The 14,193-nt window shown below is 26.6% G+C and overlaps 1 protein-coding gene across 1 annotated transcript in view; it reads left to right on the top strand.

The window, feature by feature from the left end:
• Positions 1-3,504: 3,504 nt before the first annotated feature.
• LOC129976475 (sprouty-related, EVH1 domain-containing protein 2-like) overlaps positions 3,505-14,193 on the top strand; it is a 177,078-nt gene continuing 166,389 nt past the window's right edge. The window contains exon 1 of the mRNA XM_056090086.1: positions 3,505-3,787. The gene's annotated coding sequence lies outside the window, so the exon portion shown is untranslated. The remainder of the gene's footprint in view (positions 3,788-14,193) is intronic.

Here is a 14,193-nt window from a genome sequence, read left to right as displayed (position 1 = left end):
ATTTCTTTAACTTCAATTTTCTTAAACTTTAATTTTTATAAAAATTTTCCACCGTTAACATGATATCTCAAAAACTAATAGAGGTATTTACATAAAAATTTCAGCGTGTGTTTTAAATACTGTGGGCAATGAAATGAACCAAAAGTTTTATTGTTGGTGAAATACTTTTTTATTTATAGGCGTTTTTAGAAAAATTAAGTTGTAAATTTATGGAAAAAATGTATATATATACGTACATTTTTACCCATAATTTCTTTGCATCTCAAAATGTTTCTTAGATTTTGGTTCATTTCATTCATTATTATATTCTATAACTTTTGTACAAAGAAAAATAGGATAGGTGCATTACAATTTTATGTAGAGTGTTAACCGTTTAGGTTAAATTTCATTAAAATTTACTACAAATTTTCCTATTTCTCAAAATATATTATATTTCCAAATAATTTTTTTGTATATAGAGTGTTTATAATTGACAATACATCTAAAAACCATAAATAGTTTTTAAAAAATCCAATTTTTCAAAAATATTGCTTCGAACGTACAGCATCTTTACTTTCTTACAATAGTGTTTTCTCTTGTACAGTAGTGTTTGTACAATGTGCTGTGTTAGTTTATACTACCAATCATTGTGATGACTTGTTTTGGGGAATATATGAAGGTGGCAAGAATTAAATGAAAGTCTGAAATAAAATCTGAAAAAAAGTTTCCGTTGCTCAGTATGTGGATGGCTTGTTACATACAATGATGCAAAAAAACTCAATGTAAAATATACTAATAAAAGTTAATTTAAATTTTAGATGGCCATTTATTTTTCTTCTTCTGAAAAAATTTAATTAAAATCAGCCAATGTTACCACTCATATTTTTTTCAGTATGATAAATCGTATCACAAAACTTAAAACTTCTTGAAAGTCAAAATTATGTGTGGATTATTTTACATCAAACAGAAAGTAAAAGTTGTATTTCAAAGACAATCATTATTTAACCCTTATCGTGGCAAGATTGCTTTTTTGAAGAAAAGCAAAAAAAATGTATATAGGTAGCTTCTTTACGCTATAAAAAACATCAAAAATAAAAATTTTAAAAAAATCGTGTAATAAAAATCGTTTAATACAACTAAGTTAAAAATTATTTTATAGTGGTAGTATATTTTTATAAAGTTGTATGTATGGTATACTATACAAAATGAACATAAGGGTCAACGAAATATTACAAGATATCTTGAGAATCAATTTTTTAATATTAAGGCACAAAAACTTTTATCTGTTTATAATTTCAAAATGAGTAGTTTTAGAATTAGAAAAATTAATTTCTATAGCAAATTTTAATACATTTATAAAATTTCAGGTAAAAGTTTTGAATAATTTATGAAATTTCAGATTATTTTTGAAAATACTGAATTCGGTTAGCTCTAAAATATCTCAGAAATATCTTTGGAAATTGTTCGGTATAATAATTTCTAGAGAATTTTTTATAATATTACTGCTTGTGAAAAGCACCGGGCTGATTCTTGGGCTTTGATTCTTTTTACAAACAAAAGGAGAAGAATTATAGCTATGGTGCACACAAGAAACAGACCCTACAGGCGCTATCAACACAAATAAACAGCAAATCACGATATAGAAAACCGTAATATCGCTCACCAAAAACAACTGATCCATGATCACTGTTCGCTAGAGTGATTACCTCACTATACGCTCCTGACAATGCATGACGTCTCTAGAAATTTTTCCAAAGAATTTCTCGGTTTTAGTTTCAAAATAGAGATCCTAATTCTTAAATTTTCCAAAACCTGCATTTTGTATCCAAATTCGTCACCAAGGTGGAGAGTAATTATCCTAAAATCCATTCAATGTGCATTAAGAATATCTATAAATCTCGCTTTCCAGTGGTAAGAAGAGCTTTACAGCAAAACATATATCAGATTCTTGATAATATAATACAAATTATATAACATCGGATGAATACTTTGTTGTTTTTTAATGTAGCCATTAGCGTTAAGTGCAACTTCTTTCCAACGATATAAAAAGTCTTAGAAAAATATCTGAAACTGTGTTCTAATGATGGAGATGTCCACTTGATGATTTAAATATTTTGCGGCCTTAGATAGATTATAATATCAGATTCCACTTTTAATAAACTGGTCAATTTAGTTTCCATATCAATAGGTATTTAATTTAATCAACATATTAATGATTTATTTTAGTTCATTCTTTTATTTTCATATATTTGTGAAAATGTACTTTTATATTTATCATAACTCATGATTGTGTGGTATCTTGCATGTATCCAATATATTAAAAAGTTTGGTTTATAAAATCGTTGCAATAATATGCAAAGATATCATAAGAAATTTTATCAATTGACCAATTTTCAAATTATATTTAATAATTCTTAGAATTTATATATTATAATTTTATCTGGCAGTTAGTCTATTAGTCTACCTAACTATGGATCTATGCAGCTACTAATCAGTCGTTAGAAATCTGCCTATGGTGAAGTCTACCGCCTTAAAAATTTCTATAGCAGTTCGTAAGCTCCATGATTCTTTTTTTTTTTTTTTTTTTTTTTTTTTTGCTACCTGGTAGTATAAATTGTTCGACTCTGATTTAAGTCTATATGATCCAAAAAAAAGTAGTCAAACATTGATATTTTTCACAATCACGAGTAACATTTCTAAAGTGATAATCTGTTTCATTCTAAATAACAAGAAAGCTATGTTCTATGAGGGAAAGTCCGATATTTCTATCGATACTTGATAACTGAAAAAACATCGGTAAATTTTAATTAAATTTTGAAAGAAATTATCTTTGTTTACAGCTTTACCATCATTTTTCAATTAAGTTTGAAACAAGAAAGAATGAAACAAATTTCCTACAGCTTTTAATTAATAATTCAATAAGAATTTTTTTATCTTTAGATTTAAAAAAAAAATCCCTTTTTTTTTTCCTTACTTTCAGTCTAAAAACTTGACGGCTCTATCGATAAGAATAGACCAAAAATAAAGGTTCAACTATTATCTTTATATTAACAATAATTTATTGCATACATTTATTTTATTGAATGGATTTTGAGAATTGAGATAAATATTTGATTGATCTCATCTTGTCGATTAAATTTTATTTTAAAACAGCCTTATCAAAATAGTGTATTCTTAAAAAAAAATTATTTTAATTTAGCCTTTTTTTTTTTTCAAATCACTTCGACTTCCTCCAATTACACTTAACCAATCATACCTCCGCACCTCTTGAATTACTCTGTGCCTTCTCCGTTTTTATGAATTACCCGAAAAGTTTCTCCCCTGCCATTGTTTATTTGTTTCTTTCTCATGGAGGGGGAAGACAGAAACACCGATGGTTCTCTGCTGTCATCATCCTCATTCAAAGCGCATGCTCTTCAGCTTCCACCCCCATTCCGAAGGTTCCCATGGAAACAGTGACGCAACCGCTCTCTCTCCTGCGCGCACATGTGTGGTGTTGTCCGAATTTGAGCCCACTCAGTTTCCCGATCCGCTGGCCGGCACACTCCGCAACTGGTCACTGGCGTGTCCGTCATATAAAGAGTTGAGTTTCTGAGAGTGGACAGTGTTTTTTCCGCAAAAGAAGAGAACTAATAAAAAAAAGTAGACTTTTTTCCTGTGTGTTTCTGGGAGCGGCAAGGACTGGTCCAGGAGTCTAAGAGACCCTGAAACCAAAGTGGCAACTTCAGGGGCGATCGTGAAAGCGCCCGTCCCGGGGGCCTGGAAAGAAGGGCATCCCGTGGCGGGCCCCAGCCGAAGAAATTCGCAGGTAAGAAATTTTTGCCCTTTGACATGTCATTTTGTCAAATATTGGCATGTCATTGAAAATATTGAAAAGTTGTCATTACTTTTGTAATGTATATAACATTTAGAATTTAATTCCGAAATTATTACATTTTGATTACCATGCCTTCTTTTGTTTATATCTAAATATTTTTGATAAAATCGTTTTCTTAGATAATATTTATATTTTCATGCCATTAACTTGATTACTTCACTTGTTTACATTTTTGTCATGTTTCAATTATTGTGTTTAACAGAGAAAAATAAAGCTAAAAAATTGAATTTGTTTTGATATGGATATGCTTGGATGGATATGATACGGATATGCTTGGATAATACAATGGATATGCTTTTATAGCTCATTAATACTATTTTTAATTCAAAATAGTATTCAATTTTATATAATGAATGTAAATTATATTTATTCATATTATACGTTATTTAGTGAAATTAGCGGGATTGAATTGCTTTTAACGATCTATCTTAGTTTGTTTAATTTAAAATTTCTAATATTTTAAGTTGAAATTATATATTTAGTTGTTGATTGACTTTAATATAATCAAATATAATCATTCTTATATAAAGGTTTAAAGTATTATTATTTGTTGTTGTTTATTTCGTTAAGAAATAGCTTTTCAATTAATTCTTAAAATTTATTCAAAATTGTTTACAGAACTGCTTTTTTATGGGAGTAACGTGTGTTCAATTGAAATTATAAAGGTTTACAAAATATGTATAAGAACAATAATATGTGTTGAATGTGATTATTTTAGATATTTGATTACTCAACACTTTTGAATTTTACAAATTCATGAAAAAATAATTTGGAAAAAAGCCTCTGAAATAAAAATAAAAGAATAATTGTTTACACCGTTAAATCCAATTATAATTAATGATAATCAGCTTAATAATATTTAGATAAATTTTTAAGGTAATAATTTTTTTTAAATCAACATAATTCGTTAAGAGAAAAGTGATTATAAACAATCTTATGTCATAATTTTAATTTTTAAATTTTAATATTATCATCACATCACATATTTTTTGCTTTGATTTCATTGTTCTCAATTATTTCTTTAAAAAATTAATTGAAATCTGTTAATATAAAGATGCAATCACAAAACTATTTTCCTATTTGTCCGTAATATTCCGAAATAATTTAAAAGTATCTTTTGATGACCAGAAGATTATAAGCTAAAAAATAAAATCCTTTGCTTAGAAATAGATAATTTCAATAAAATACGAGAATGAAAAATTTTTAGTGTCATAATATTTCAATCTTTCAAAGAAATAATTATGTCTTTCAATAGTCGCTGATTAAAAATATAATTAAGCTTTTTCCCAATGCAACAATTAATACATGAAATTCCGTTGTCTTCTATTTTAGCAGCTAAATTATTAAAACCATTCAATGTCATTTGTATAATGGCACTTCAAATATTTAAAAACATTATAACGATATAATCACAAAACAGATATTGTAAACTTTTAGATGTGTTTGAAATTGACGAAGAAAACTTTTTATAACAAATTTACTAAAATTCTTTTATACAATATTTTTTATGCGTTTCGCTTAAATTTAGAATTATCTAACTGAAGTTCTAGGATCTTTTTGTGAACGAAATAATTGAGTTGAAGACAATTAGTTAAATGGTCATTTGAAGCAATCAAAAATATTATTAAATTTGTTTAATAATGATGAAAAATAATAACGTTTTTAAAATTACGAAAATAATTTCTTATTTAATAATTATTTACAAATTTCTGAAAGTCTTTTTATATAAAAAAAAAACTACTCATTAATTCTTTATTTGTTTTAATTTGAAAGAGTTATCTACTAATAATCTATTATTATTTGTTTTTCAACATGAAAACAGTTCGAATGAATTCTATACATAGGATGCAGATTATTTTATAATTATTTGTCAATTAATAACTTTTACTTCAATCATCTTTGATTTTGATTTCCATGATTTATAATCGCTTAACTGAATCATTTCTGGTATAACAAAATGACCGTAACGAGATTATAATTGCTGTACGTTAGAGAGTATTTTGCCCAGAGATGAGTTTGATTCCCAAGTCTTTTGAATAAATTTTTGACTTAAAATATGCCTTTTTATATAATTATTTTCCAGAAAATGTGTTTATTTTTAACTTTAAAATCTTCACTGTGTATTTTTATATATGTTTATTCTTAAATATAGTTTCAAAAGAAGTCAAAGAAAAAAAATGTATAGATCGTCTTCATAGGCATAATTCATTCCTTTCCAAATTCTAAAATTTTCGATCTATTACCGTCGCCATATTTTATTATTCTGCGCATGCTTGGAATTTGAAGATTACATGCTGTTTATGTCGTCAAAAATCTAAAATCCGAAGAATTTTTTAAAAAATAATTCCTTGATTTAGCATCGGCATAAAATATTTATATGTGCCTCTTTAGAACAATTATTATTGTAAAAATTAATTTTATATAATGAAAACAAATAATTATATATTCATTTCTATCTCTCAGATAAATTAATTGACACCGAAAAGGTCTTTGAGGAATGAAATTAAAATATTACTACTTCATCAAGGAAATTAATGCAACAAAATAAGGATATTTAATTAAAAATGTGAATGAGTAAAAAATTTTAACAATAGCTATAAGCTAAATATTTTCTCTATATTGCGTTATACAACATGTGTTGTACGAGAACTGTTCAAAACGTTGTACAGAGCAAACCGTTAGTTATAGATTTCAAATCTGACATATAGTTTTTCTTGTATAGTAGGCGCTCATTAAGGAATATTTTTTGAATCTTTAATGATATTTTAAATAAAAAATTAATTGTATTTTAAAGTTATGCAGCAATAATTTCGGAATATATGTACTACAACCATTTTTACACAATTTTAAAATTGTAGGAATTAGCGTATCAATGATACAAATTTTATTTAAATGCAATTCTTCTCTCAAAATTTAATAAACTTTAATAACATTTATTTTAATAAATTTTAGTAATATTTTTATTTAATAGTATTTATAATTAATAATTAATTTTAATAATATTTTTCATTTGCAACTAGACTTTTCTTATTGTTTTAGTAACTGTATTGTCACACATGTGTAGAAAAGATATTAAATACATTTTATGAGTGTATTTTATCGTTGTAATTATTGAGATAATATCCTTTAAAACAATTTCATAGAAAAAAAAATTGCCTAATGACTAAATATGCATTAGTAAATAAGAATTATTTGAATTTTAAAATACAAACAAAATGCTTCTCTAAAATGATAAAGATTTTGGCTGATTTTTTTTATTTATTTGTAAATTGTTTAATGTAAAAGTTATTAAGGGTGAAATGTCAAGATTGATGCAAGCAAGCTACTTGAACGTAGTCCAAACAAATCAAGTCTGAACACCAATACCATGCTACAGTATATCGGTCCAATGGTTCGAATCTCTTTTAAATTACAGTCATGTACAGATCTTTCATAAAGGTTTATAAAGGCAAAAGATAAAGTTATTATATAAAATAATTTAACCGATAAATACGGATGATTATTTCTAAGAATCAACTGTACAAACTTGTACCAGCACACACACACACTCACAAAATTTTAAAATACGATCTATCTCAATAATAAATAATCATATTCTAAAGATATTATTTTTCATTATTTTTTCATGAAATTTTGTATTTCTTGTTGAAAACAACTGTTTTTTCAAACCGTTCCAAATACGATTTGAATCAAAAAAATGTTCACCACAATTTGGGATTTCCTTTATCCATTGATTAAAACGCATTCACAACGTTGATTTTTTTTAATAACAGATAGATTTTTATTTGGCTTTTTGAAGGCTTTTTTATTTTTCCTCTGATAAAGATTTAATTAATTGGAAAATTGAATGCAATCATTTTTAAAGTTCTTTACATCCAATTCTTTATATCAATCTTATTGAAATTTTTAGAAAAGAAAAACATACCAAATAATGAATGCATCTGATACAAATATGTTAAGAACATTATAACTTTCATTTGTTCTTTTTTTTTGGGGGGGGGGTCAGAAGATTTCGGAGGTCCGGTATGTGATGAGAATAAAAAAATTAAGCAACACAAACAAGTACATGCTAAGAAAAATAATTCTCAAACTCGAAAGCTGGCTGAAATTTTGTAACTTCTTTTTTAAGAAAAAACTATATATATATATTTTTTCTTTTTTTTAACTTTTTCCGATATAAAGTATGCAAAGAAAAAGTGTTGTGATTATCATGAAATTCAATAAGCTACTTTCAGAGTCGGCCTTTAGTTTATTGATGGGACCTTGCATCAAAATGCCATTTACTCTATCAATGAGTAGAGAGAGTCACTTTAAATAATTCAACCAACTTCATGAATGAAATATAGTATATAATTGTGACAAAAGAACTGTAGATAATCGATACTGGACGAAATTTGCTTACAGGAAGTCTGTCTGCCCATGTGTATGCATACAAACACACTAACTCAAAGTGCTGGGAAAATTGAGTATAGTGTATGGTTTTCTAAATCAGAATTTTTGATGGAATGAGGAAAGTGATACCAAATATTAGATCAAATCTTTCAAACGGTTGACTGTCTGTCCTCTGTTTATTCTGGTAAGAAAAGAAAACTATTACTGAAAACACAAAAAATGAGCAATTAAATTTTGGTTCATGTCCTTATCTTCAAAACTAGGTCTATGTCAATTTTTGGTTCAAAATGGGAGAAAACAAAATTTTTAAAATATAAAAATATAAAAAAAATAATTTTATTTTAATACGAAGCACAAAATGCACCATTTGACTTCATTATACGATAAAGAAAGGGGAGACATTGCCTGTGGTTTCTTTTCCTTAGCTCAAACTCCTTAGATACTTAAAATTAAATTCTTTCCAGATTTCCAAAATAGTTCCTGTGAGTTTTTATACCAAAAATATAGACTTATATATCGATTATTTTTGTGAATTCCGTCTGTAAGAAGTATATCTGTCCATTCATGCATATAATGCATATGTGACCATGCATGTGAATTTGCACGTCCACCTGCGAGCATGAATGTATGAATGGAATTTGGTGCATAGATTTACGATCAAAATTGTAGACTTGCAAATTTTAGACCAAATCCATTTGTATCATAACCATCTATCCTCCTCTAGATTCGTGTACATATAAATGAGATAATTAAACAATAGAAAGACTTATATAAATATAATTGCTATGCGATCTAATCATTAAAATTGCAGATCTTTTTCGCCAAATTTCAATTTCAATTAGTCAAAACGGATATGTCCAAAATCCATATTTGCTCTTCTTCACTATATTAGGAAGCAGAAAAGGCGTCATATTATGTTAGTTTATGAGGAATTACCGGAGAGAATAATCCCATTAGTTTTCTAAGAAACGTTTGTTTGAAACTGAAAAGGCTTGAAAGTTTAATAGACGTGACCATTGGACGTGATCGCACTGTCGGATCTTGATTGATTCCTTAACTGACATACCTGTGCATCATTCCGAAATGAAATTATCCTCTCTAGAAATTATAAGCTGAAATTAAATCATACCAAGTCGTTATAATTCAATACAACAATAATATATAATCCAATACCATCTTAAGCGTTCTATGGATTCTTAAGTGAATCAGTAAGCATATTTCGAAATGAAAGGTGCCATCTAATAAGATTACGATGAAAGGAAAACAGTTAAGAGGTTAAGAATAATTGTTGATCGTAGGCACAAATTAAATCTTTCTGCAACTAATTACTCATTAGAATTATATCGAGTAGAATACCTTAGGTATAATCAAATTAGGTAATTAATCAAATTCAGATAAATAATCTTGTTTTATATGAAAAGACTGATTAACATTTGACAGGTTGTTTTAAATGAGTGGTCACAAAAAGGATTTTGCAAATAAGCAAATTATGGTTATAATTTGTATTAAAATAATATATTCGTAGATAAATAAGGGAAAATATCTATTAATTTAAGAGTAACCAAATGTGGAAAAACACATAAAAATTATTTCAAAAAAAGAACTAATTTTTATTTTTCTCGTTTTCTACATCTAAATTAAAAATCCTAATTAAATCTGTAAATAAGATTGATGCGAAACAAAAAGTGAATATTTTTATTCTTTTACATATAGCTCCAATTATAGAACTTAGCTATATCTTTATTCATTTTATTGAAAATGAGTTTTCAATTGATTTGTATTTTATTACCCCCTTCCCATTATTCTGCTTTCATTTTAATTAATATACACTCTACCATTCCAAACTACTGAAGATTTAAAAAATGATACGTTCAATTTACATCTGGCAATTGTTTAATGATTTTGATTCACATATAATCTCTCCAACAATATTGGATTTTAAAAAAAACATCAATCTAATCAAAATAATAGGCTAACAAATAAAAGGAACAAATCTCTTTTCTTTCATAAAAACTTCAATCAATTGTCTATTTCAACAGATGAACGTTAATTCTAATTAATTTGTTGTAAATTTACCCTATCGCTTCAGTTCTTCTCGAATGAAGAGAGAAAGAAAAGAAAGTAAATATGTAGTAGACACATTTAAATCTTTTTCAGTTAATTTACCTTTGAAAAGAAGAAAACTTTTCATATAACTTCTCATGTGACAATTTAAAATGTGCAAAATAATTTTTAAAATAACATTTTAAAGATACGTTTTTATTAAAATTTAAATAGTAGAATATATTTCTAACTTTGACAGTCTTTTATTCTTACAGTTCAGTTTATAATTCATTATCAAAAATATTATGATATCCTGAACTTAAATTTTTCTGGAATTTGCTAACAGAGGGCGGCATTCGTATTGAATCAAATTTCAATTAAATTAATTAATTAGTAAAAATATCAAAATGTATTTTCATTGAGAGAACATACAGTGGCTCAATCAATTGAGAGTACACCTTACTTTTACTTCATGAATCCAACTTTCATTATAAATAACACATTAACGAAAAGTCCAAACATGTTTTATTTTTATGCATAACAAATGGTTTGATTTAAAGTAAAAACAATGAACAATCAACGAAAAATTTCTATATTGAAAAGTTTCAGAAACATTTTAAATAAATATATGCCGATTTTTTTCTCAAAAAATTGAGAATACACCAATGAAATTTCTGTAATATCTCGCATAGAAAGAAAGTGTAAGTATTTAGTTGCATGTATTTTGGCTTTTATAATGGTCTTTAAACATCGTGGTACCGATTATACCAATTTTTGGTGTTATTTGAAGATATTTTACCCCATTCTTCTTGCAACACTTGTTTTAAATGGGTTTTTATTTCTAATTTTGTATTTTTGGACCACTGTTTCGAGTGTGGCCCACAGATATTCAATGGCATTGATGTTTGGGTACTGTGGTGATTTGTGTAACTGCTGTTTCAAATTAGAAATTTTTCGTTGATTATTCTTTGTTTTTACTTTAAATTAAATCATTTACTATGAGTAAAAATAATAACATGTTTGCACTTCTCGTTAATGTGTAATTTATATTAAAAGTCGGATTTATGAAGGAAAAGTAAGGTGTATTCTCAATTGTTTGAGCGACTGTAAGTGTGTAAATTTCAAAATTCTAGAACATCAAGATGTGTAGAAAATCAACTACAAAATTCTATTGTTACAAATTTGAAACGAAAATGTAATAAAGGGTAAAAGAACAAAACAAAAAATATTTTAATTATTTATTATTTTATGCAAATGAAACTTAAATAATAATAAGGAATCATCCAAAATCGAAACATACGTCACAATGCATTTATAAAAATAAATGAGAAAATTGCAGACGAATTATTTTTTTCCATATCCACTCTGTTGGCATTCAATTGCCAAAATGACAAAATTGCATTCCAACAGATTCCAACTCAATGTTGATGACAAAACAAATATTCTTATAACATTTTTTCAAACTACTTCACTTCTCATTTTTTAAAATAGCTGAAATTCCAAACATTTTCAAAAATTAATCTTTGCCGGAAGTAAAGAATTCAGAAGAAAGAATTTCATTTTTGAAGAAAAATAGAAGAATGTTATTTCTGAAGAAAAACTGGAATTTCAAATCACAAGTCAAGCTGTTCGTTCTGTAATGGAGGGAAAAAATATTATTGGCCTTATTTTTTAAAAACAACTTGTAAAATGTTCGTTTTTAAAATGTTTCTTGCCATTAAAAAGTGTATATCCTCCTAAATAGAATCTAAATTTCTATCCTAGAAAGCAGCTTATGGCTGCTATTAATTTAACTTGACAAGCAAAATCAACTTTTCTGAAAAATTAAAATAAAAAAATTCGAATTCAAAGTTCAGAACTCGTCAGAAATTTGACGGAAACGTCATTTCAACATCATGTGACTCATATGATGTCACATTAGTCATCATGTGAATCCCATGATTTGAAAAAAAAACGAAAAATGTGACCTTATGTAAAAAGACTTTATTGCTCTTAGAATAAACTAATTTGACTTTATCCGTAAGAGTAATTTCTTTTATAAACAATATGTAAAAAGAAAAAAGTAATTTCTCGATTTCTTAAGTTTTCCATCATGTACAAGATTTTAATTTATGACACGAAATGGAATTGTAATTGATAGAAGTGATTTCTTGTAATTTGCAATCTTACTCAAACCATGGTTTATACACTATTCCTCTGGCACCTAAAAAGCTGTAAATGTAGGGTAATACGGTTTTAAAATCTAAACACTGTTAATACGAAGACATTAATTCAAAAATCTGATTTGTGTGTGCTACATCTGGATAACAGCATAAAAGTAAGAAATAAAATATAAGAACGAATATTAATACTGTTTTTGACATTTGCACATCAGATCAATTCAGGATTGAACACTGTCTTTTTTTATTTATCTTTATTCTGAGATACTGCTTGTACTTAGAAAAGAGTGAATATATGAAATTTTATGAAATTTATATTAGTGTCAGAAAAATAATTCCTCCATCAATAGAACGGATTTTTTTTTTTTTTTTTTTTGCTTGGATTGATTTTTCCCTTTTCTTGCTTTTTGTAAAATGCACAGCTCGTTTGATTTTCGGCATTTTTTTTCACTCAGCTACTTTTTTGTATCCAAAAAATATTTTTAAATTTATTTTAAAAATAATTAACGATAATGTTATATTTTGTAAAAAATAATGTAAATTCAATTAATAAATCTTAAATCATAATCATGCCACAATGTGCCAGACTAGAGATTGGAAACCTCTTTAATTTTGTTCCTATTTATTCCAATAAGCTAAATTTGTTTAAAAAAGGAATTCATTCAACTGCTTTTTAGTATGCAAACGATAATTTTCGAAGCGATAAATTTATTCCAAAAATAATTCATTACAATATCATATTTCTCAAAATATTTTTGTTTTCTGATCTGAAAATGAAAATTATACTAACAAAAAGAAAATTAGAAAAAGAAAACAATTCTTTTTCTTCCTTTTCTAATAAACTTTCTTTGCCTTTGCTGTCCTTTTTTTTAAATGATTAATCACAAAATAAAGTATGCAACATTTTAAAAATCCGAAAAAGAAGAATATCATACATTTATTTTTAATAGCTTTAATTTATTCTGATAACAAATTAATTAAGATATTCTGTACGATACGGTCTGTCTTGAAATGAAAAGTTAATCATTTCCTGTGAGATGAAGGAATAGAAACCGAGATAAGAAGAACGAAGCTATCTAACGCAAAATCTGTGAAAGAGAAAGAAAATAATGGAAAGAAGAGCGAAATTCCAATGCAAGAGGAAATGCATTTTCTGAGGAAAATGTTTTGGGAGTGAGAAACTGGCGGAAACTGTCGGAGTTAACTATGGACCTTGCAACGCCAAATAGCAACCGCAAATCCTCTTGCCGTGCAATAAGGCAACAAAAACACGGGATATCGCCTGAAAGTACGGATTAACGATTTACCTCGAAAATACGTTGTATTACCTAATAGTTGGTCTGTTCAATGGAATGATAAATTCTGTGTTATTATGAATGATTTACTGCACAGGCATTCTTTTTCTCTTCCCTTATGGGTACTGGAATGATTCTTGTTTGTTTTTGTTTAGAAATATCGATGCAACAATGCTCGTTTGAATTAAAAGAAACACAACATTTTCATTGGTTTTATTATACAACATTTAGATTATATTTATTTCTGCAATTATATTAATATAATTCATTATATTAATTTGTTATTATATTAATTTGAAGTGATTAATTTATATTAATTTATTTTTATATTAATTTGTAGGGATTAATTTATATTTATTTATTATTATATTAATTTGAAGTGATTAATTTATATTAAACTGTTCTTATATTAATTTGGCGAAATATTTCCATGACTTGTGCAAATCTG

Source organism: Argiope bruennichi, chromosome 1 (assembly GCF_947563725.1).
Source record: "Argiope bruennichi chromosome 1, qqArgBrue1.1, whole genome shotgun sequence".
NCBI lineage: Eukaryota > Metazoa > Arthropoda > Arachnida > Araneae > Araneidae > Argiope > Argiope bruennichi.
Note: the sequence above shows the minus strand (reverse complement) of the source record. Positions and strands in the feature narration are given on the sequence as shown.